We start from the raw sequence: 21,893 nt of genomic DNA on the forward strand, positions 1-21,893 counted from the left end.
TATGTTGGTCCTCAAGTCCTTCATTTGGAAACGAACAGGGGACAGCATATTCCAGAAGGCTCAAAGAGACTCACTGCCAAGAAGAGGAACAAGGCCAGGCCAATGTCAGTCCTGGGCTCCTCCCCAAATGGGCTAACCTGATTGTGCTATACTGCAGGCCAGGGAAGAAGGGCCTGTGGTGCCCATCACATGTACCCCAGCTCCTTTTTCCTGCCCCAAGCTCTTGTGGAGAGCGGAAATCTCTGTTCTAGAATCAATGTAGTAGCCTTGAGGCCCAGTGTCCTGCAACCTACCCAGGTCCTTCTCAGAAAATCCAGCCCTACACCAATGTTGCCAGAGCAGTCAAAGCTCCCTGGTCACCGCCATAGAGGCCTCCTTGTTTTCAGAGCAACACTGCTCAAGCACAGAGCACTAACCAGCCATCACTCAGCTCTGACTGGCGTTGGAAGCCCTGGTTACACTGAGCCTTACTTTGAGTACAGGAGCTGGCGGGCAGATTGTATGGGCTGAGCCCACTGTGTCCGGCAGGAAAGCAGACAGGCCTTGACTTTGTCCACATCTGAATCTAGGTCATCAGTAATCCAGCGTCAGGGTTTCCAGGCACCCTACCTCAGAGTACCTGGTAGGCCAGGACCTCCCAGATTCATGACACAGCAGTGACCTAGACCTTCACCCATGTCTTCCTCACCTAATGTGCAGCCTTCAGAGAGGGGTCATCTCCCACAGGCAGCCAGGTTTGGTTGGACCCCTTAGACTCCTCCCTAGCTCAGCCAGGTTGGCCTGCTCCAGCCCCAGCCACCGTCGTGTGCTGGCACTTGTTATAGACAATAGTTCCCAGAATCAAGAACCGGATGGATCGTGGCCTCTTCTGGGCTCTCTGCACATACCACGTCGTGGGCATCCGTGGCCATATATGCCTTTCTCTTCCAGGCTGGGACAAAGTCTGACCCCTTCTTTCCCCAAGTCCAGGCTCAGGTGCAGAGGGAGGGCTCTGTGATGTGGGGACCACAGGAACAGCCTCTTGCAAACCTCCCAAGCTTATGCTTTCTCCTCCTTCCATAATCAGAATGGAAAAGAAGGGATTAGATACCCCACTTCGCAGCATGACTTCCTGGGAAGGCCCTTTTCTCCCTGTGACCAATTCTGTTATCCTCCTCCTGCCCTTAGAAGTCTAGACTCAAGACAGTATGAGGACAAGAGGGTAAAGCCACCATCTCCTTTGAAAGCCTAAGGCAAGAAGGCTCCTCTGTACCAAGTTGTCAGGCCCTTCTGCTGCTGCATCTGCTCCCCAAATCTTCAGGCCGGGGCAGGAATGGGCTGAAGCGTGCTCACAATTCGCAAACAGAGGGAGAGTAGCTGTTTGAGGCGCATCTGTGGCTGTCCTATTCGAACTATGGCCTCCAATGCCCCCGTCAGGGACCTGTCCTAGTCTTTCTGATCATAGTTTATCACCTTCAGCTTCAGAATGTCTTTTTCCATGGCCAGATCTTCTCAGGAAATGCTCACAGAAGCAAAAGGGCCTTCAGGCTGGAAAATAATGGGCCGTTTGCCACTGTAAGTGGAGTCAAGTGATTTTGTCTCCACGGTGATGTTTGTTTCCCTGCTCCCAGGATGAGGCATAGGCTGCTTGGATGCTCCAAGGCAAAGAAGAAGTTAGAAGCAGACGAAAGCGGTCACAAGGTCACAAAAAGTCAAGGACATCCAACAGAGGGACAGGAAGGTGCTTCCCTTTGGAGCAGACCCATTAACTGGCATTGAGGTCTTTCTCTGAAGACCTCTTTCCTTTGCATTTCTGGGGCTGTAGCACAGGAAACTAGGGATGGGTCCTCAGGTGAACCCCTCCTATACCTGCCCCAACTCTCCAAGCTCTATCTCTCTCCTCTGCCCTACCAACTCCTTCTCTCCTTCCTTTGTCTGATTTCATGTCTCATCTTCCACATTTAGAGGGGGCTGCAGAGAGTTCAAGCCCTGAGGCCTAAGTGCACAGTATGTCAGGGTCCCCCAGTAATCTTGGGCTCCTTGGCCTGTTCCTATGACTCAAAGCAAGAGTTGCACATATCCTGACCCAGAGTCATCTTGTTGGTTTCTACCCATAGCACTAGGTCTGATATGGCCCAGTTATAGTAGCCACTAGCTACATGTGGCTAAGTAATTTAAGTTCAATAAAATTCAAAATCTAGTTTCTCAGTCATAGTAGCCACATTTCAAGTTCTCTATAGGCTTGTGTGGCAGTGTCTACCATATTGGACAACAGATACAGAACATGTCCATCACTGTAGAGACTTCTAGGGAACAGTGCTGCCCAGGGCCTCAAGGTATTTCAGGGTCCTGATTCCTTCACTGAATGCATTTACTGTTTTTCCAGGCTCTTCTCTGTCACCTACAAGTTGGATGACCACAGAGAAGTAGGAAGACCATCTTTGTTTAGCTCCAACAGACCCGAGCTTAAATATCTGAAAACATAGGAGCTGAGTGTCCCTAGGATGCTTCGGCTTCCTCATCTGTGAAATGGGAATAATCCGAGCAACCTACGTAGATGGACGGCAGGATTCGGTGGGCGAATGGGAAGTGTCTGGCAGAGCAGCAGCCCATAAATGTAGTTATTGGTCCTGTTATTGATAAACTGTCAAACAGCACAGGCTTGAGGCCTGGGTCTGTGTGAGAGATTAAATGCACACACATGGTCAGGATTGGAAAATGAGTACAGGGACAGAAATAGCAATGAGGAGTGGAGATCGATCGGCCCCTGGCCTCTTGGGGATATTTCTATTTTTGGTGCTAGGGCCTTGCCAAATGGATTTTAAATCAATTGTTAAGGGCTTTTCATTGCTTCACAGTTTTATGAAACACGTCTCTCTCTCAGATATTTAGTAACTACCACTGGAAACCCCTGTCCATGAGTCACTTCTATAAGAGCCAAACACAGTAGTGGGGAGCTGCTAGGCCAGTTGGGTTCAGCTTCAGGTCATCATCAGGAGACCCAGAGGAAGTGCTTTGTATGGTCACGAACCGGTTATTAGCATGACCTTGGCCAGCCGGCTTACCACCCTTTGTTTCCTCTTCTTCCAGGGCCCCATCCCCATAATGATGTAATGAATGGGGTTGTCAAAGATCAAATGAGGTTATTGAATCAACATTCATTTCCTTGTGGGTGCACCTGTATCTGGCACTCCGGGGCCTGGTTCTGCATGAAACCTTAGTAGACGCTCAGCAAACATGTTGACTGGATGGCTGATCATATAAAGATCCTATTGAGAACTATGCTACGCAGTTTGCAAAACTGGGGCAGGATTATTAATAGTGCAAGCGATAAGACCGTCTAGAATAGAACCTCTACTCTATTTTTCACCTTTGTTCTACTCTCTGATGTTTATTTTTCTTGAGGAAAACCTGCCCCACAGTCAAGACCAGGGGCCCCTGTTCTCTTTTTGGTACAACTCACTCACTCAGCACCCCTCTGAGCACCCTTTACCTGACAGGCTCTGTGCTAAGCGTACGCCATCATCCTCAGGGAGACGTGTGTGGCTGGCTTCCGTGTCTCCCTCCTGGGCGGTGGAGAGCTCCCTCTCTCAGCGTGGTTGCTTGTTCTGCAGATCCCTATGGCTCAGCATGAGCCTGGGCTGGGCCTTGGCCAGACACCGAGTATCCATCAGCCTCCCAGTCTCTAGGTTCACCCATCCTTGCGGCTAGGTTCGCTCTTCTTGCGGCTCTAAGAACAATCTGAAGAGCTTAGAATTGGATGCTTCCCATGGGGCCTCCACCTTTCTGCCTCTGTCCTCCTTTCTTCCCATCCCAGATCTGTTCCAGCGGCCAGCAGAGCCACTCTGGATCCTCCCTGAGGGCCTCCTGTTCCCCATGGCATCTGGTGGTGTTTGCCCCTGATTCATGCCATATACTTCAGGTGCCAAAGTCACTCTTGGAGATGAGAAAGCTGAGGCCCCTTCCCTTTCCCCTGGGGTAAACCCAGCCACTGACTTCAATTGGAATCTTCTAACCTTCTGGCTGGAGGAGACCTCCTTGACATACAGGGCTCTACCTCTACCCCCAAGCAACCTGCTTCTTTGAATAGGAGAGGTCCTCTCTCATCAGTTCCAGCCTCTGTCCTCATTCACCTTGACCTCTGACTGGCTCATTTTGGGCCATGTCCATCCTCAGCGTGGGCTTCCCACTCCCTACAGAGGCTTCTAGATGCTCCATCTCCCAATACAGCTCTGCTGGATGGCATTACCTCAGTGGCTCCCACAGCACCCCCAGAGGCACTGCTGGGCCCCAGAACCACCCACATCAGCCCCCATGATGTGCTCTTCCTATGTCATCCATTCTTGAGTACTCAGAGCTGCCCACAGAGCCTGGAAGTGCACCAAGCTTAGGAAATACTAGCTAGTGGGAGAACAATGGGGTGGGCCAAGGCCCCATGTCCAGGCCTGAAGCAGAAGTCTGGGGTCCAGGAAAAAGACCCCTGAAAAGAAAGACCCAACCGAGTTTGCTGGTGGACTCCCTGTGATATGCCAGGAAAAGCCCTCGGCCTCACAGAGCAAGGTCACAGAACAGGAGTAAAAGGGTAATCTTTGAGCTCCCTTCTGGGTTGTAACGAAGGCCAGGAGGAGGCAGGAGTAGCTGGGTCAAATCCTGACTAACAGCTAACTCGACATATCATTTCTCTGAGCCTCAGTTTCCTCAAATGCAAAATGGGGTGCTACCGGTATCCATCTGAGGTTGTTGTGAAGATCTACGAATCAGGGTGAAAATGACCCTGAAACCCCCTGAGGACTGTGTGACTGTTAACAATCTTAACTAAAATCCTATAAACCAGGGCAGGACTGTGTATATGGACAATGGTTAAAGAAACGTTTCCTTTTCAAGGAGAATTCGACATTTTAACCTAAAAATGGTCTCATGAGGGGCCCATACAGCCCTGCCCCTCTTGGCTCCCCGCCCCCCTATCTAGGGCAGATCTGCCCAGAGGTGGCAGACCTTCCCCTCTCTGTTCCCTGGAGGTTAAACTGAGACCACACAGGAGTAATTTGCAGTCACCTCAGCTCTGTGGCTAAGGAGAAAGTTCCCTCCCCTAACTCCCAGCAACAGCTAAACTACAACAGAAACCCTCAGTAGGAGGTGGAAAGCCTCGCCTCTTGTTGGCCCCTCACCACAGACCCCAGCAGCCGGGGCTCACACTTGAGTGACAACAGCAAAATGCTGCTTTTCCTCCTCAGAGCATTTGCCTGTCCTCTGCCTCCCACACCCTTCCAGCCCCTTTCTGGGGAGCTCTCCCTCCGTCTGACCCAAGCAACTAACGCTGGGCACAGCTCCGATGACCACCAGGCCCAGAGTCTATGGCTTCCCCAGTCTGGGGCAAGGAAAGAGGTTGATGCTGAACCCCTGAGGGTCTTTGTAGAATCAAAATAAACATTTACTTCTGCCCAGAGTAAACTATACCTCCTACTGAGGATTTCTGTTGTAGTTGGAAGATGCCTCGGATTATCTTACAGTTACTCATCTTTAGTACCTTACAGTTTGGGATGTCAGAAATCCAAGATTAATTTCACTTAGCTAAAATCGAAGTGTCGCCAGGTTGGTGTTCCTCTAGAAGCTCCAGGGAAGAATCCATTCCCTTGCTTTTTCTAACTTCCAAGGGTGGCCTTCCATCTTCAGAGTGTGTGACTTCTGCTTTTACTGCTATCCCCTTTGTCCACCCTTGGCGTTCTTGCCTCCCTCTTATAAGGACTGCAGGGATTACACAGGGCCCACCTGCATAACCCAAGATAATCTCCCCAGTTCAGAACCCTTAACTTAATCACATCTGCAGAGTTCCTTTTCCCCCCAGGTTCTAGGGATTAGGGTACGGACCTTTGGTCAGGGGCCACTATCCAGCCTTTCACTGGCAGGTTACTTAACCCCAACGCCTTGGTGTCATCAGCCAAGCGGGGAATGAATGCCCACCCCCCAGACTCTTGTGTGAGTCAAACCCAGTGACACCTTGGAATGTCCATGGCCCAGGAATGGAGGCTGAGCTCTGAGTATGAGGCTTCACTGCCTGGCCAAGCTCTAAAGGATGGTTCCTGGGAAATGATAGTGAGGGAGGTAGTACTGGGGCTCAGCTGTTCTACCTGACGTGGTGTCTCTGGGGCAGCTGGCTTGCACTAACATTGCCAAGTAGGTCACAAGTTTACTAAGCCCAGTGCCAGACACAGAGGGCACAAATGCCCCGTGGAGTGGATCTGATGGCCAGGAGCTTCATCTAGGTCTCCTCCTTCTCCCTTACCTTTACCTCCAGGTAGTCACCCAGCCCTGTCGATCTCCTTTTTAAATGCTCCTCAAGCCCCTTCTCTCCACCCCACTGCCTTGGCCAGGTGAAGCTCCATGCATACTTCCCTGGCTCATTGCCATAGTCAATGGACCTATAGCCTCCTGCCTCCCCATCCCTCACCTCACTTACATATCTCCCTGAATTTTCATCACAGAACACGAATCTAACCATGTCTTTCCTTGTGTGGCTTGTTCTCATCCCTGGTCAGGGGGAAGGCCAAGCTCTTTACCCCCAGTTAGGAGGCCTCTTCCTAACTCTGGATGAGCTGCAGACCGTCAGAACTGTAGGGGGGCAGGTGTGTGTGCAGGCGGAGCTGGGATGGGAGGGAAGCAAAGTGATAGGGGCCGGGGGGTACTGTGCAGATGGGATGGCAGTAACAGGCCTGATCCCAAAGGCCCCGTGTACAGGTGCAGTAGGCTCCGATATGCTGATGGGTGCAGGCCTGAGCTGCATTAGCTTCTAGCTAGCTTGGCCACTGGGCAGAGCCCACCCACAGAGCTGTCGTCCTGGGCCTACCTTGAATGGGAAATGGCTTCTGAGGGCCGGTTATTATTTTAAGGTCTGGAAAGACAAGTGAGGAAAGCTTTCCTCTGCAAATGATTTTGGCCAAACTCTCAGGATGAGGAATGCCCATGGGGGCCTGGCAGAGCCAGGGGCCACGGCTTGCTGGGGGAGTGATCTGGTCTCTGTCTGCATCAGCTAAAGACATGGAAAATGGATTCAGGCCCCCCTCACCCACCTGAGCCCCCACCACGAAGCTTCATTAATGCTTGCAAAGTGCTCTGAGGCCTCAGCTGAGAGGCCTCACAAGAATGCAGACTACCCAGATTCATCAAGGCCACCGCGCCAAGTGGGGTGGCCTGTGGGCAGCTGCCTCCACGCATAGAACAATGGACGCAGCCGAGCAGTTAAATTGTGATTTTGAAGAGCGGTCCTGATCGGCTGGCTCCAAAGCAGCTCAGCTGGAAGAGGCAGGCCTTTGCAGGGGCCACTTAACCCGCCTGGCTGTTATCTCCGTGCATTAAGAAGAGGCAGTGAAACTCCCACACCGCCAAGCAGGGCAAGGAGAACTGTCAGGTAATGCGGCAGGGTGTTTTTGAATCCTGGGCACCTAGGCTGTTCGGCCTGGCCAGGGGGAGCCAGGGGGAGGAGCAAGCGGGCTCTCTATCACGCAGAATGTCTTTGGGCAAGTCCCTCAACTCTCTGAGCCTTAGTTTCCCCATCTGCACAGCTGGATAATCATCATCCCACCCTCTGCCTGACAGGATTGTCAGATTCAAATAACTCTGTAGCCCGTGAAAAGGCCTTGTGCTACAGTGATGAGATCAAGAGGAAGAACAGTAATAATAGTAGCAGTAGCTGGTAAGGACACTACCACGTGGCGGCATTCTCCTAATTAGATACTCGGAGCCCCATATTGTAGACAAGGGAGAAGCAGCAGCACAGACGAGTCCAGTGACCTCCAGTTTCCCGAGCTAGTGAAAAATGGAGCCAGGATGTAGGCCTAAGGCAGTCTGGCTCCAAAGTCTGTTCCGTCCTCCCCTCTCAGATGCTGTCTTTATCAGGATAGCCGTTATGCTCGTTCTAGGAACAAGACTCTGTGCTTCATTATGATCTCCATCATCATCATTGGGGTACATGGACCAGCCTGTGCTTGGAAACGGAGCCCTGAGGCTTCTGGGCTCTGTTGGGCAAGGGGTGTGCGAGTCTCTGGTGTTCTTTGATCCTCTGTCTTCCATAGGAAGTGAAGAAAATGTTATGGAGATAGAGGTACGTGGGTTTTCTCACTCAAAAAAAACTCTGGAGATGCAAGGAAGTATGTAGGCCACAGGTTTGTAGGGAGAATGGTCGATAGATGCTGAGGAAGAGTGAAAAAGGCAGGCTCGCACCCACTGCCTTAGGTTATGCACTGAGGGAGCCATTGTCCCCACATGTGACAGACAGTGGGGTGCCTGAAGAGCAGGTGGTCTCTGGTCCCCCAGGCACTGACTGTTCCTCTAACACTGGCTGATTCCCCCAGAGGAAGGCTCTTGAGACTGACTAATGGGCTCAGGAAATCCCTGCCAGGGGCGTGAGAGCCACCACCTGTGAGCCTCTCCCTGTCTCGCTGGTGGCCGCAGCAGCTCTGAGGGAGCTCCTCCCCAGGGGTGCAGCCCAAGGTCCCTCAGCCCTCCAGGACAGGACAGCCCAGCCAGACACTAGCTGTGGCCCCAAACCTCCCTTCACTTCTTTCTCTCCCCCTTTGCTGAGGCCCACCCCTACCGACCCTTACCAGGGCCTGCTCTGTGCCCAGCTTTGCCCTCATGCCACCCTCCCTCCATCCTGCCTCCATGCCACCCTGCAACCTCCCCCCAAGGAGGCCAGTTCTAGAGTGGGCCCAGGGACGGGTCCCTGCTCCAGACTCTTCATCCCCAAGGAAGACAAGGAATTGCAGTTGTACACCCATCTTTGGATGAGCTCAAACCTGAAGTTCAAACCCAGGTGGCATTTATGACGGGACAGAGCCAGGGGTGGGTTGACTATAGAAACGGACAAACAGAAGGCTTTCCTAAACCACCTGTCCTTTGAAATGTGCTTTTCTGTCCCAATATGGGTTCTAAACTGGTTTGCAAGGTAGTGGGTGGTAGATGAGGCCGTAGTGTACACTGAAACGCCCGGAAACCTCCTCAGCTGTCTGGGGTGGGGGTGCTGCGAAGCTAACAGGGATGCTTGTCCACGCCTTCCTCGCCTGCCTATGGGGGACGTGGCCCCATCGGGAAAGTGAGTCTCTCACCCTAGGCTAGATCTCAGCTTTTAAAAATTTAGTGCAATTCTTTTTATATCAGATGGTTATATTTAACGTAGCCAAAGGCCTAGATTTACATCGTCTTGGTTAAATTACTCATCACTGATCTCTCGTCTACAACCATTTTTTCATTTTCAGAAGGCTCGGTTTGCATAAAGAGCTTGAGTTTTCGTTTTCCTCCAGCCAAGTATGTGCTCAGTTATGTCACGGGCATCTTAATTGTGTCTCCACCTGCCTGGGTGAACCACCCACAAGCGTCTCCACTGGCCCCTCCGGGCAGCTGTGAGGTGCAGGGGCCCAGGGTGGGACCCTTTCTCCCATAAGAAAGTAAAACCCGACAGGCCAGAAATGCACGTCGGCTGCCAGCCAGCACGTGCCAGGAAGGACAAAGTTCCGCCCCACCGCATGGTAGGGCAGATTCATGAGAGCCACGGGGTTTTATAAAAACACTGATTAACGTCTACCATTTATTGAGCACCTGCTACGCCCCAGCCACGTGCTTACTGTGTGTATCTTCAAAATAACTCTGTGACGGAGGCATCAGGCCCACTCCCTGGCTGAAAAAACTACGGTTTAGAGAAGTTGTGACTTGGCAAATGTCCCAGAGCTGGTAACTGGCAGCCAGGTCTCTCTGACAACGCACCCCTACGGCTGGCTGCCTGTGTTTACTCATTTGTAGCCCACCTCAGCCCAAACACTGAGGCAGCTCAGAGGGAGCTGCGTGAAGCAACACAAATCACAATGGTGAGAAAGGTACGCTAAGGGGACTCAGAAGGCAACAGGGTGTCATGTAACACATGAACCTTACACCAGGCTCTGAGCTTCCTAGCAGCCAAAGCAAAGAAGGGCCACTCTCTTCCCAAGTTACCGGTGTTGGTAGCACAAACACAAAACAAATACAACTTTTCCTAAGTTCACATCCAAAAACAAACAAATGCCTCCCAAGTGACCTCTTAGGGAGGTTTGAGTGTACCAAAGGAGTGTGACAATAGAACAAACAAGTCCTCTCAACAGCCCAGGTGCCCAGGGTGGCGCTGGCGGCATGGGGAGGGGAGTGGGAGGGAAGGGTCATGGGCCAGCCCAGCCTCTCTCTCTGCTAGGTCATGGCAGCAGTCTTAGACTGAGGAACACAAGTTCTGTGCAGATTTGATAGTTCAAATGAAAGGAAGAGGGAAGAATGGAGCAGAGAGATAAAGTGAGCCAGACTGTGAGTGTATGGGGCCTTCGCATTTCTGCAAGGAACTCGGGAGCTGAGATGCCTCCTTAAGGATGTCCCAGATGGAGGCCCGGGGGCGCAGCCTCAGTGCCTCCTCTCCATCAACCAATCACTGACCATAGGCCAGCCTCCAGGAGGGACCTTAAACCTGAGTGCAGCAGAGGGCGATTCCCAGGGAGGGACAAATCTGTGAGAGAATCTGGGGGATGGACACGTCAGTCCTGAAGGTGGGGTCTAGTGAGAAACCACAGCAGCCACTACAAAAAGCCTTGGGTGCAATGTTTGTGACCGAGAGCCCTAGCAGTCCGTGGGGATCCTTCCAGCCACAGAGCTTTTTTCTTTTTCTTTTCTTTTCTTTCTTTTTTTTTTTTTTTTTGGAGAGTGAAAAAGTGTGTGTGCACACAAGCAAGTGGGAGAAGGACAGAAGGAGAGAATCTCAGGCACACTCCCCACTGGGCATGGAGCCCAACCCTGGGCTCGATCTCACAACCCATGAGATCGTGACCTGAGCCAAAAACCTTGAGTCAGACGCTCAAGTAACTGAGCCACACAGGTGCCCCTCCAGCCCTGAGCTCTTGTGGGGGCTGAGGCCTCCTCCAAGGATACAGGCCTCTCACCTGGGTTTGGACAAAGCAAGCACTAGGACCTGCCAAGATGGCCTTGGAATAGAGCGTTGGCTGTGACACAGGCTGGAGCCTTGGAGGCTGCCGTAACTTAGCATGGGTAGCAGTAACCTGGGCCTGGAAACTTCAACAACCGTCTAAGGCGCACCTACCTACACACACACACACAGCTTCAGAAACACAAGGTCCGTCAGGCGCCTGGCCTTAGCAGTACTATTGCTTCCTGGTGAAGCTGCCAAGGTAAACTGTTTGCTAAGCATTCAAGGAGGAGGCGGAATGAGGGGACAAGTTGGGTGGCGCCTTGTAAGAGGAAACCTGCCAGGGTTATTGGAGAAAATGGCCGTGGCCTTAGACCCAGACTTTGCGGTTTGCCAGCGACATGCTGCAGGAGAGGGTTGGGGGGGGACCAGGAGCACACCAGGGGAGGCTGCAAGGCCTCATGGAAGGAAGTGTGGGACCAGGAGTGTAGGCCCGGGACAGCTGGGGCTCTGAGGCCCAGAAAGCACAAGATGGGGAGAGGCTGGCAGGGGACGGCAGGGAGAATCGGGAAGGATGCAGCAGCCCCACGAGAATTTTCATTCCCTGACTTGGGCCCAGCAGGAAGCAGCTGGCAGGGGCCTGCTGACCAGGCACGGTGGTGACAGCAACCTGTCACTATTCTTAACGGAGACCTGGTCTCGGAGCCTCATGGAAGACAGGATCCCGGGCTCCATTCAGACTCCGTTTGATTTTGCCTGGCCTTGCCCAGTGCCCTGGCAGTGCAGACGTTGTCGGTTTGAATCTGATGGGACGGACTCTTTAAATAGCTATCCTAATGGATAATCAATTATTTCGAGCTTTCATACTAAATCAGGCCATTGGACACATTTGGGGGCACACCTGCTGTATCTGAGCCAAAAACTGCACTTTCTCTTTCACTTTGCAAAGCAGAACATGTCACGTTAAATCCCTAATGGTCTAAGACAGGTCTCTTGTGACCTAAAAAAGAAAAAAGCTGAAGAGGGAGGCTCTCCAAGATTTGTATAGGTAATGTGTAGTTCTCTTCCAAGGAGGCTCTTCATTTGAAGGGTATAAAGGATCATAAAATAGAACCTCTTCTGGCCCTTTAAAACAAGTGTCAGCTATAAATATTTCTTCAAGTCAGGACTGAAATAATAGATACACAGTAGCCGTGGTCACACTTTTCAGACTACCTAGTTAAAAGGTCCTAGCAGGGAGAAAAATTAAGATGTGGGATGAAGTTTCCACTGACGGATCTCTTGGAAACCCCCAGGAAGCCCGCTCCGAACCTTCCATCCAGGAAAACAAACCGTCTGCAAGCCTGCCGAGCTGGCGGGAATCCCAGCTGAACCTCGGCGTTGCCCATCAGGCTGGCTCCCTCTATGGCCTGCTCAGGTCAACAGGACCGCGAGCCCAGGCTCGAAAGTAACCCTCCCTGCCGCCCCCCCGACCCCCAACTACAGACTCCAGGGAGGGGTCCCCCTGAGTCCATGCTCCCACACACACCTCTCTGACCACTCCCAACGCTTCTCCATGGAGTCTCTTTCCTTGGACTCAAATGCCAGTGATTTCTAGAACTTCTCTTCCTGGCCCTCTTTGGGTCTCACCCTGTGCTTGCCCCATGGGATCTCATCCACTCTTCGGCTTCAGCTACCAGAGTGCTAGCCTCATCTCTGGCTCCCAACCTGCACTTTTGTGTCCCATGCTCCAGTGGACAGGGCCACCTGGACATCCCTCCATCAGCCTAGTGACTACCTGGCCAACTCCGACTCCTCACAGATGCCCAAATCCATGCCACCCCCGCCCCATCTCTTTTCCTGAGGCATCACCGTCCACCCAAGTGCCCGGGCCACACCCTGGAGAGACCTCCTCCCAGGATCCCCTCTCCCCCAGCCCTCGGCAGCACAGCAGTCCATCCTCCAGATACAGCATGTCCTATATCCCGCCACCATGTCCCTGGGCGGCCAAGGCCACCCACCCCCTGCCTGGCCGTGCTGCCTCGGAGCCCTTCTGCGCCCACAGCCGGGGTGACCTTCGTAGAACAGAAATGAGACTGGTCACTCACTGGACCTGATGTCTGCGGGATCCGGCCGCTGCCAGCCTCCTTCCCCTCCTGCCACACCCCTGCCGGCCAGATCCAAAAGCGGGAGCCTCCCCCCGCAGGTCTTTGCCCGTGCCGTGCCTTCTGTTCTACTTGGACACAAATCAAGAAACAAAAGCCAGCTCCCATTTGTGAGGCTTGGAGTCCTCCCGGGCCCAGGGACTGCCACCAGGAAACCTGACTCCATCTCCCAAATCCTGTCCGCTCTCCGGTGGGTGGGCTGCTACGGGAGAGACCAGGCTGGGCCTACCCCCCAGGCAAGGCTGCACACAATTAAGCGTAGATGGAGTCGATGGACTGGAGTAGACGGAGGTGGTTTTGATAAAGAGGAGACACAGCTGCTCCTTATCTTCCCAGAGGCACTCGTCTCAAAGTTCTGAATTAGCAAAGTGGAAAGTGAGGATTTTACTGTCCACGTTGTTTTCAACTACCATTCTCGATCATTCTCTGTTGCTTGCTTAGCTTCACAAAAGCAGTTGAACTACCAAGCACTCCTTTAAAAATGTCTTCATGTTGGGGATCTCGCAGATACTTGTTTACCTTCCAGCTGTAAAGACTTCCTGGGTCACCCAAGTCCATATGCCACAGAGCCCCATCAGAGTCTGTGGACCATCCAGTGGCCAGGGGAGTGGAAAGGAGGCCAGCTCAGGGGTTCTGGCCCCAGGCCATGGTCCAGCAGCACCTTCTTCAAGGTCCCCATTGCCAGCAGGCCACACCAGGCCTCATCTGTCCGCTCAGGTGAAAGTCATGGACAGGTGGCAGAAGGTTCTCAATGTCCACCATCCTGAGCCTTCCCAGGCAGCACACTAGACTTCTAGGGGAGCGTGGAAATGGGGGATCTTCCCAGTTTTGCAGGTGAGGGAACAGAGGTCCAGCTTTCACACTTGCCACATAGCAGACCCCATTGTGCACTGTCCACGTTCTACCCATTAAAAGTCACTTACTTCACATCCTTGAACATGAAAATGGGAATTTAACACACATAGGGAAGAGTCAGGGGAGATTATTATGAGCTATTTCCAAAGGAGGATTAAATCCTTTTCTGGATCCATTTTAATACACTGCCATGTTTTCATGACTAGCCTGGATTTCTCTGAGTCCACTTATCTTTTTATAGTTTGACCTTTACACAGGAAAAACCTCCATGATTTTCCACTGTTTTGAATAAACTGAAATGGATGTGTTTTTCTGAATGATTACAGAATGAAAAACAGGGCCTGTCACCATCCAAGTCCTTCAGGAGTCATTTCCCCTGGAGGACAGGGCTCATAAAACTACCTCCTCCTGTTTATCTTCCAGCTGCAAGGACCTCACCACTCATGGTCTATGCTCAAGGAGAGGGGGGCTTTGTCCTGGATTCAGGGGCAGGAGCAGGGCTGGGTCCCCATCTGCGGCCCCGAGAGTAGCCAAAAGTATGGAGGCCTGTGCAGGAACACTGGGCCCCAAGCTGGGCTAACCAGACAGAGAGCATCACCAGCTCCCCAGAGGGCTTTGCCTGAGCTCAGGCCCAATAGGTCACCTATTGCCAGAGAGCAGGGGGTCCCCACAGACATTCTGCCCGAACTCGTGGAAAGTAGACGGTGGTGAGAAAAGCATCCAAAGGGACGCCTGGGTGGCACAGCCCCTTAAGTGGCTGCCTTCATCTCAGGTCATGATCCTAGGGTCCTGAGATCGAGTCCCACATTGGGCTCCCTGCTCAGAGGGGAGCTTGCTAATCCTTCTGCCTGCCGCCTCCTTCTCCATCTGCCTGCCACTCTCTCTGATTAAAATAAATAAATAAATAATAAGGCGCCTGGGTGGCTCAGTCATTACGTGTCTGCCTTCGGCTCAAGTCATGATCCCAGTGTCCTGGGTTGGAGCCCTGCATGAGGCTCCCTGCTCAGCGGGAAGCCTGCTTCTCCCTCTCCCACTCCCCCTGCTTGTGTTCCCTCTCTCTCTGCTCCTCTGTCAAGTAAATTTTTAAATATCTAATAAATAAATAAATAAATAACTTAAAAAGAAAAACATTCACAGCATGAGCTGGGACAAATCACTTCAGCCTTCTAAGTCTACTTTCTTTTCCATAAAATGGTAAAAATTATAGTTATTTGTGGGATTGTAGGATTGTTAGGAAGTTAACAGAGTTAATCCTGCGAGTACACAGTAGATGCTCAATAAATGTGGCCACCCTGCCTTCTCAAGCAATGGAGATGGAACGTGATTTCGCAATGTCTTCATAACTTGGGGATCCTCTTCACAAAAATAGGAGAATCAGAGAATATCAGCCGTGAGTGGGAACTGGGAGCCCCTCCAGGCTGATTCCTCACGGTGATGTCTCACACAGTTGAGATTTTCTGAGACACTTACGTTGTACCTTTTCTCTTGATTTTGATTTTTCTCTTCTTCGGTTGAAACCAGGTAACAGTGTTTATCAGAACTGTGTGTCAAATAAAAGCAGGTTGGCTCTGAGGGAGGGCTTCAGGGTGTCTCCTTACAAAGCCGAACTCGCTGGTTATCGGAGGCGCTGTTTTGACTGGGCAGAAATGTTTTCTGTTTCCTTCTGGATTCACAGCTATGTTTTGGGAGGTAGATGTAGCTGGAAATCTGCTGAATTTCTTCATCTTGACCTTATGTATATATATGGTGTTAAGTGGTTTGATCTCTTGTGGAACAAGGGGGCTGTCATGCTAGCTGTGGGCTCCCCTCTCTCACTCCTGCTCTGGCTCTCTGTGTGGCTGCCTATCTTGGCACTGGGCATTGGGCCAGCAGGTGCTCATGGTTCTTAGCAGGCTGCTGGGAGGTAACCTGACAGTCAGTAAAACCTGCCACATCCTCACCGTCCACTAATTGCTCATAATCTGTACTTTGTGTCCTCCCTTCCTACTGCTTTCCCAGGAAGGTGTGCAGCTCTCCCCAGAGTCTCACTTTGGGGCACAGCTCTGCCCAGTGGCAACTGCCTCTGCCTCCTGAGCCTCCATGCACTGAATTTACCCAGCATCCTCCTATCTCCTTTCTGCCTTCTTGTCTCCTTGCTACTTGTAGGGGCCAGCCCTCCCCCAAGCCTATCTTTGGCTTCTCTTCTCAGCAAATGCCCCTTGGCTGCTCACAAACTTCTTGTGCCCTTACCCACCTTCTGCTTCTGTGGCTCCCCATGATCCAGGCCCCCATTCCCAGCTGCCTGTCACCTTCTCAAACTCATCATGTCCCCAAAGACCCTCATTTCCATGCAAGGCACCCTGGCCCCGCAGCCACCCATCTCCAAACCCGAATTTCCATTCCCTGCCCCCAGCTCCCACCCTCAGCACTTCCTGATGGTTGCCCCACAGCCTGGGATCCCAGGGGCTCACAGCTACTTCCCCTGGGAGGGAGTTAGAAATTCCATTTCATGGGGGCACCTGGGTGGCTCAGTAGGTTAAGCGGCTGACTTTGGTTCAGGTCATGATCTCAGGGTCCTGGGATCGAGCCCCACATCGGGCTCCCTGCTCAGCAGAGAGCCTGCTTCTCCCTCTCCCTCTGCCTGCCGCTCTACCTGCCGCTCTGCCTACTTGTGCTCTCTCTATATATATAATAAATAAATAAAACCTCAAAAAAAAAATTCCATTTCACAGATTCAAAAACCGCAATAAAGCACGGGGCTTGCTTTAGTGGCCCAGTTTTCAGAAGATGTGGCACGTGTTTGCTGTGTGTTCCTCCATTGCTGGGCATGGACCCCATTTTCTTTATTCATTACACATCATCATTTCCACCTGCCCAACCTCATTTCTGGGGGCAGCCCAGCCTCGGTGCAGCCCCCATCCCTTCCCTACTCCCCATTCCCACCCCTTATTCCTCACCCTTCTGCTCATGCCTGCTGGCGAGTGAGGAGGGACCCCAAGCAGAAAATCAAGACAAGTGTTGGTCTGGGCCCCACAAACCCAGGCTTCCAGTCTGAGCTATAGTGGTCAGTTTGGCAGTGGATGGTGGTGGGTGTCAGCCCTAGCTCGGAGGCCCTGTCTGGCCAGGCAGTGTGATCCCCATAACTGGAGCTCCCCACTCCAACCCTGCAGCAGGGCCTGAATACCAGGTACTCAAGGACTTTGTACCTGTCCCTGATCACTGGACTGAGGTGGTGCTGGCAGGAGGACAGTCCTGGGCCCGGGAATAGGGGGACCAGACTGACCTTCCCTGTGGGTCTGACCACCTGAGGAACCACACGCAGGCCCACTCTGTCTGGATGCTGCCCTCCTCCACGGCCACAGGGGCCTTCCGGCCTCTAAGTGGTCCAGCCACATGGCCCAGTCCTGCTGGCTTCTCAAACATCACACCTTTGGGCCCCAAAGCAGCCCCCTCCCATTCTGGCATAGGTGCATTCAGGGATGGCAGCTGATGTCCCACTGAGACAGAGCGGGCTGGCCTTTGCTGCAGAGCCCCAAGCAGCTCCTGACATGACATTTTGGGAGCCACGCTCCTGCCCTCAGCGGTCTTCCCTCTGCCTCGATTCTGCAGAGACAACAGGGCCAGGCCCATCATGCTGCCACACCCCTGTGGCTCTATGTTACCTACCCTGATTGTCACAGGACTGTTGGTGCCTTCCCCTGACTTACATTGTAAGTCCGTCTCCATGCCTGCCAAACTTCTGAATTAAAAAACAAAAAACGGGCACCGGGGTAGTGGCTCAGTCAGTTAAGCATCTGCCTTCGGCTCATGTCATGATCCCGGGGTCCTGGGATTGAGCCCCACGTTGGGCTCCCTGCTCCGTGGGGAGCCTGCTTCTTCCTCTCCCTCTGCTAGTCCTCTTGCTTCTTCTTGCTTGCTCTCTCTTTCTCTGTCAAATAAATAAATAAAATCTTAAAAAAACAAAAAAGCAAAAAACCCCAGCATCTACTCCAGTATAGCCATAGATGGTGGTAGAGAAACCGGTAAAATGACTCTGTGGAACACTGCGGCAAGGTGAGGCTCTGTCACAGGGAATGCTCGGGCCCTCACAGCTTTCTGTGTCTCAGGTGTCCAAGGCCAGCCTGATTCACATCCAGGAGATTCTCCGCTGTTTACTCTTAACCCCTTCACTTAGAGTGCCAGATCTAGTATATAAAAATATGGGACAATCTTACCCCTGAGGCTGGGGGTGGCAGGGGAGGAGGCGGGGAGGGGAATTCTCGCTTCCTTTGTGCCTGAACCTCAGAGTGGCATCTGGAGTGACAATGCCAGCCATGTTCAGGTTGGTGGGGTGGTCCCAGATCTACTGATAACAGGGCCCACCCCCCAGCTCTCCCCGTCCCCCTCTCACCTGAGCCCTTGCTTTCAGCAGTTTGTAAGACCCCCACCAGCACTCCCAGACATCTGCGTGTGCCAGGCACTGAGCTGGAGCTCTTCCAACTGTGGTCGGTTGTCAGTCCTCATGAGGGGGAGCTGGGGGGCGAGGGGCTGCCTCTCTAGGGTCTTCATGGTGCTTGATTCCCACGCGCTCAGGGAACAGGCAGGACTCATCCAGATGCCCCACTGTGCACACAGGGTCGGGAAGGCCATGAGGCGAGCCTGAGTAGGGACTGAGCTCAGCCCCCTCTCCCGTGGCTATAAAACCTATGTCAAGGACACAAGACTTGGGGGAGAGAGTTGGTGGGTCCTTTGGGGGCCAGGACAGGATAAGCAGCACAGAACCACAGCCACCACCAGCACAGGCTCTGCCCCAGACCTGGTGACAGCACTCTGTTGCATTTTATCAGGACACCTTGATCTGGTGTGACTGACAGACTATTCAAATCCCCACTTCAGAGAGGAAGAAAAGCAAGGCCCAGAGGAGAAAGCTGCCTTCCCCGCAGCCTCCCAGGCGGGAGACTGCTGCTGTGCCCGGAGGCGGCACCGCTGCTCAGAGCTCCGCACTTCAGATGCTCGGGCCCCAGCACAGACCCAGCGTGGGTGGGACAGGAGGGACTGAAACACCCTGCCTTTGCCACGAGGCTGTCTTGCTTGCAGATGCATTCCTCCTCCTGAGGCCTTGACGTGCAGGCCAGGGCCTCAGCCCTCCCTGCACTGCGCCCTTCCCCTCGGCCTGCATCTCAGACCTCAGGAGCCTCCAGAGACCCTGCCTGCCTGAGCCCCGACTTCATTTCTCAGGAAAGCCATTCCCTGCTGGGACCAGAATGAGCCCTCCAGGGATTTTTTCAAACAAAATGATGAAACGCAAAGGATCTTTAGAGCAGCACAGGAATCGGTACTGAGTAATTGCGGATGAAAGGTGACTGCAAACCCACTGGAAAATGCAGGGCCTGCTGGAATCCCACCCTAAAGCCTGCCAGGAGGAGGACCGGGAGGAGGACCGCTGGAGACGGTCAGCATTGTTACTGCGGCCCTCCACACCCCCCAGGCCCTGTCCCACCACATACCTACTGTTGGGGGAGCCTTGTGAGACCCCACAAGTCTGCCAAGGCAGAGCCCTTCGGTGAGCACCCCTTCCCAGGGGCCACAGCAGATCCTTCTAAAATGAAGTCCAGTAACACAACTGTACCAACTCCTCTGGTGCTTCATAACTGCCCCCCTGCCTCTGGGCGGGCCCAGTGGAAGTTCTCCACTGCCAAGGCAGAAAACAGAAAGATTTGATTGTTGTCCCTGAGAGTGGCAAAAATGCTCCCACTAGGTTGCAAAAGGTGTTTGTCATTTTACGAATATGTTTCCCATTTTTAGTTTGTGAGCTGTTACCATCCAACGCTGAGGGGCCTACTAGTAGCCGGCAGATACCCAGGGGGCTGCTGGCAATGGGTCCTTGCCCGCCCGGCCTTCTCAACCCAGGGGAGACGAAGCCATGTTCGAACTCTTTATGTACAAAATGTCCCAGGCGCTGCCTAGGCAGATGGGAGAAATCAAACGTAGCCTCTTCCTGAGGACAGGCCAGACATGCTAAATGCCTGCGTCCTGGTCCAAAGTGATTCGTTCAGCAACGAACTGATTGAATCACAGCTTATTCCAGGTTCACCCAGACCTTAGTGGGCACGCCTGTCATTATTGCCAAGCTTTGCCTCACAAGAAAAAGGTCAAAATCCATCTTTTCCCTTGTAAATATCTTAAAAATATCCCCCATTTCCCCCAAAGTTTCCCCTGTTTCTCTGGCTTTTTTATAAATTCACGAACAATCAGTCAAGAATTGACAGTCGGGGGGCGCCTGGGTGGCTCAGTGGGTTAAAGGCTCTGCCTTCTGCTGGAGTCATGGTCCCAGGGTCCTGGGATCGAGCCCCGCATCGGGCTCTCTGCTCAGCAGGGAGCCTGCTTCCCTCTCTCTCTCTCTGCCTGCCTCTCTGCCTACTTGTGATCTCTGTCTGTCAAATAAATAAATAAACATCTTAAAAAAAAAAAAAAAAAAGAATTGACAGTCGGTCCATTTCAGTAGTTGAACCTATGTCATTGATTATGTTGCCCTTCTCACCTTGGATTCCAGGAAGCTCAGAGCTAAATGTAGACCTTGCTCACAAGTAAGGTTAGCCACTACAGTTAGAAAACTTGTATTCTCTTTTCTGACTGGGTTCTGATTCCCATTTCAATTTTAATAACCCCACTGCCGTATCTTTTGTGATATACCTCTACAAATCCTTTTTTGATAAGAGAAAAGAATAAATGAAGTCAAATTTTAAAAAGGAATACTCTCAAAGTATTCCTGCAGGAGAGGTTATTGATCATTTAAATTATCCTTTCCCAAGGAAGAGAGCCTTAATTTGCACCTATAAGCAAGGTTCTCCACACTTCCATGATGCTCAGACATGAATTTGGTAAATTGATGGGGGCAATTCTCATTGCCTATGGTCTGTTTTCCCTTAAATGCCCTTAGCAACCTATGTGCAAATCAATGTATCTTGCCAAGATACGTTTATGGTTAAGCAATAATTACCATGTGCCTGGACCAGCGCCTCAAACCTTTCCCCTCAAACAGGATATGTGTCCCTTTTGATCTCCTGTCCGAGCTTCTGCCCCAGGTCAGGAGGGCCCCCACACTCCAATTTCGCTGCGAAGTCATTTGAAGACCACATTCATGAGCAAACAGCCTGGAACACCCGTCTGATTTTAGAAGATTCCCTCAGGCGAGCTTTAAACCCTCAGTCTCCTCCACCCCACCCCCGCCCGCCCCAACATGCTGCTGCGAGAGACTTTCATTCCCACCAGCTGATTGTGTTCCCCAAATGTTTGTAAATTTCAGTGGCCGTGTCTCCTCTACGCTAGGGTGAGCTTGCACCCCCCTCCGAAACTGTGTTTTCTGAGTCTTTTGTGTCTCCTAATGGTGCCTGGAACATTTTGCACATGATAAGGAACTCAAATAAAATGAACAATAAGCGTCCCCAACCAGCTAGAGCTTTTTATGAGGCTCTCAATGAAAACACTGAACCGCATCGACGTCTGATCACGGCAAACATCTGGAGATACCAGTGGCAGATGCCCAATTATGCTGAGGCTGATGAATGGGCACGGAGTTATTTGGGGCTCTGCAGCCTCACTCAGCTGGGCCTCCGGCTGCTTAGGCGACAGGCTTCCCCTCCCTGCGCACCACACCAATCTGGAGGGGGCTGGGAGTGCTTTGTGCAGCCATCAGCGGCCACGCGCAGCCCTGCCCACCACCTCCAGTTTGTTGCCCTGTCCCCAAGAAAGATGAGGGCCAGGCTAAATGCACTTTCTCATTCACGTTTCCATTTCACAGAAAATATCTTATTTTCTATACGAAAGTATTAATTATACCATAGTTACCATCAAATAGCATTAAGTGATAACTAGATGTTTAGGGGGTCAACATGTATATGTTAAGTAGCTCCGAGATTTATTATCCAATTTAGGTAAACGGCAAATAGTGCTATCATAATAGCCCCCTTTTCTTCTGGGTTCCACCTCATTGTCTCTGGGTATAGAATAAGAAATGAATCATCAGA

This window comes from Lontra canadensis, unplaced genomic scaffold, assembly GCF_010015895.1.
Source record: "Lontra canadensis isolate GAN:19392208 unplaced genomic scaffold, GSC_riverotter_1.0 scaffold8, whole genome shotgun sequence".
In the NCBI taxonomy this organism is placed as follows: domain Eukaryota; kingdom Metazoa; phylum Chordata; class Mammalia; order Carnivora; family Mustelidae; genus Lontra; species Lontra canadensis.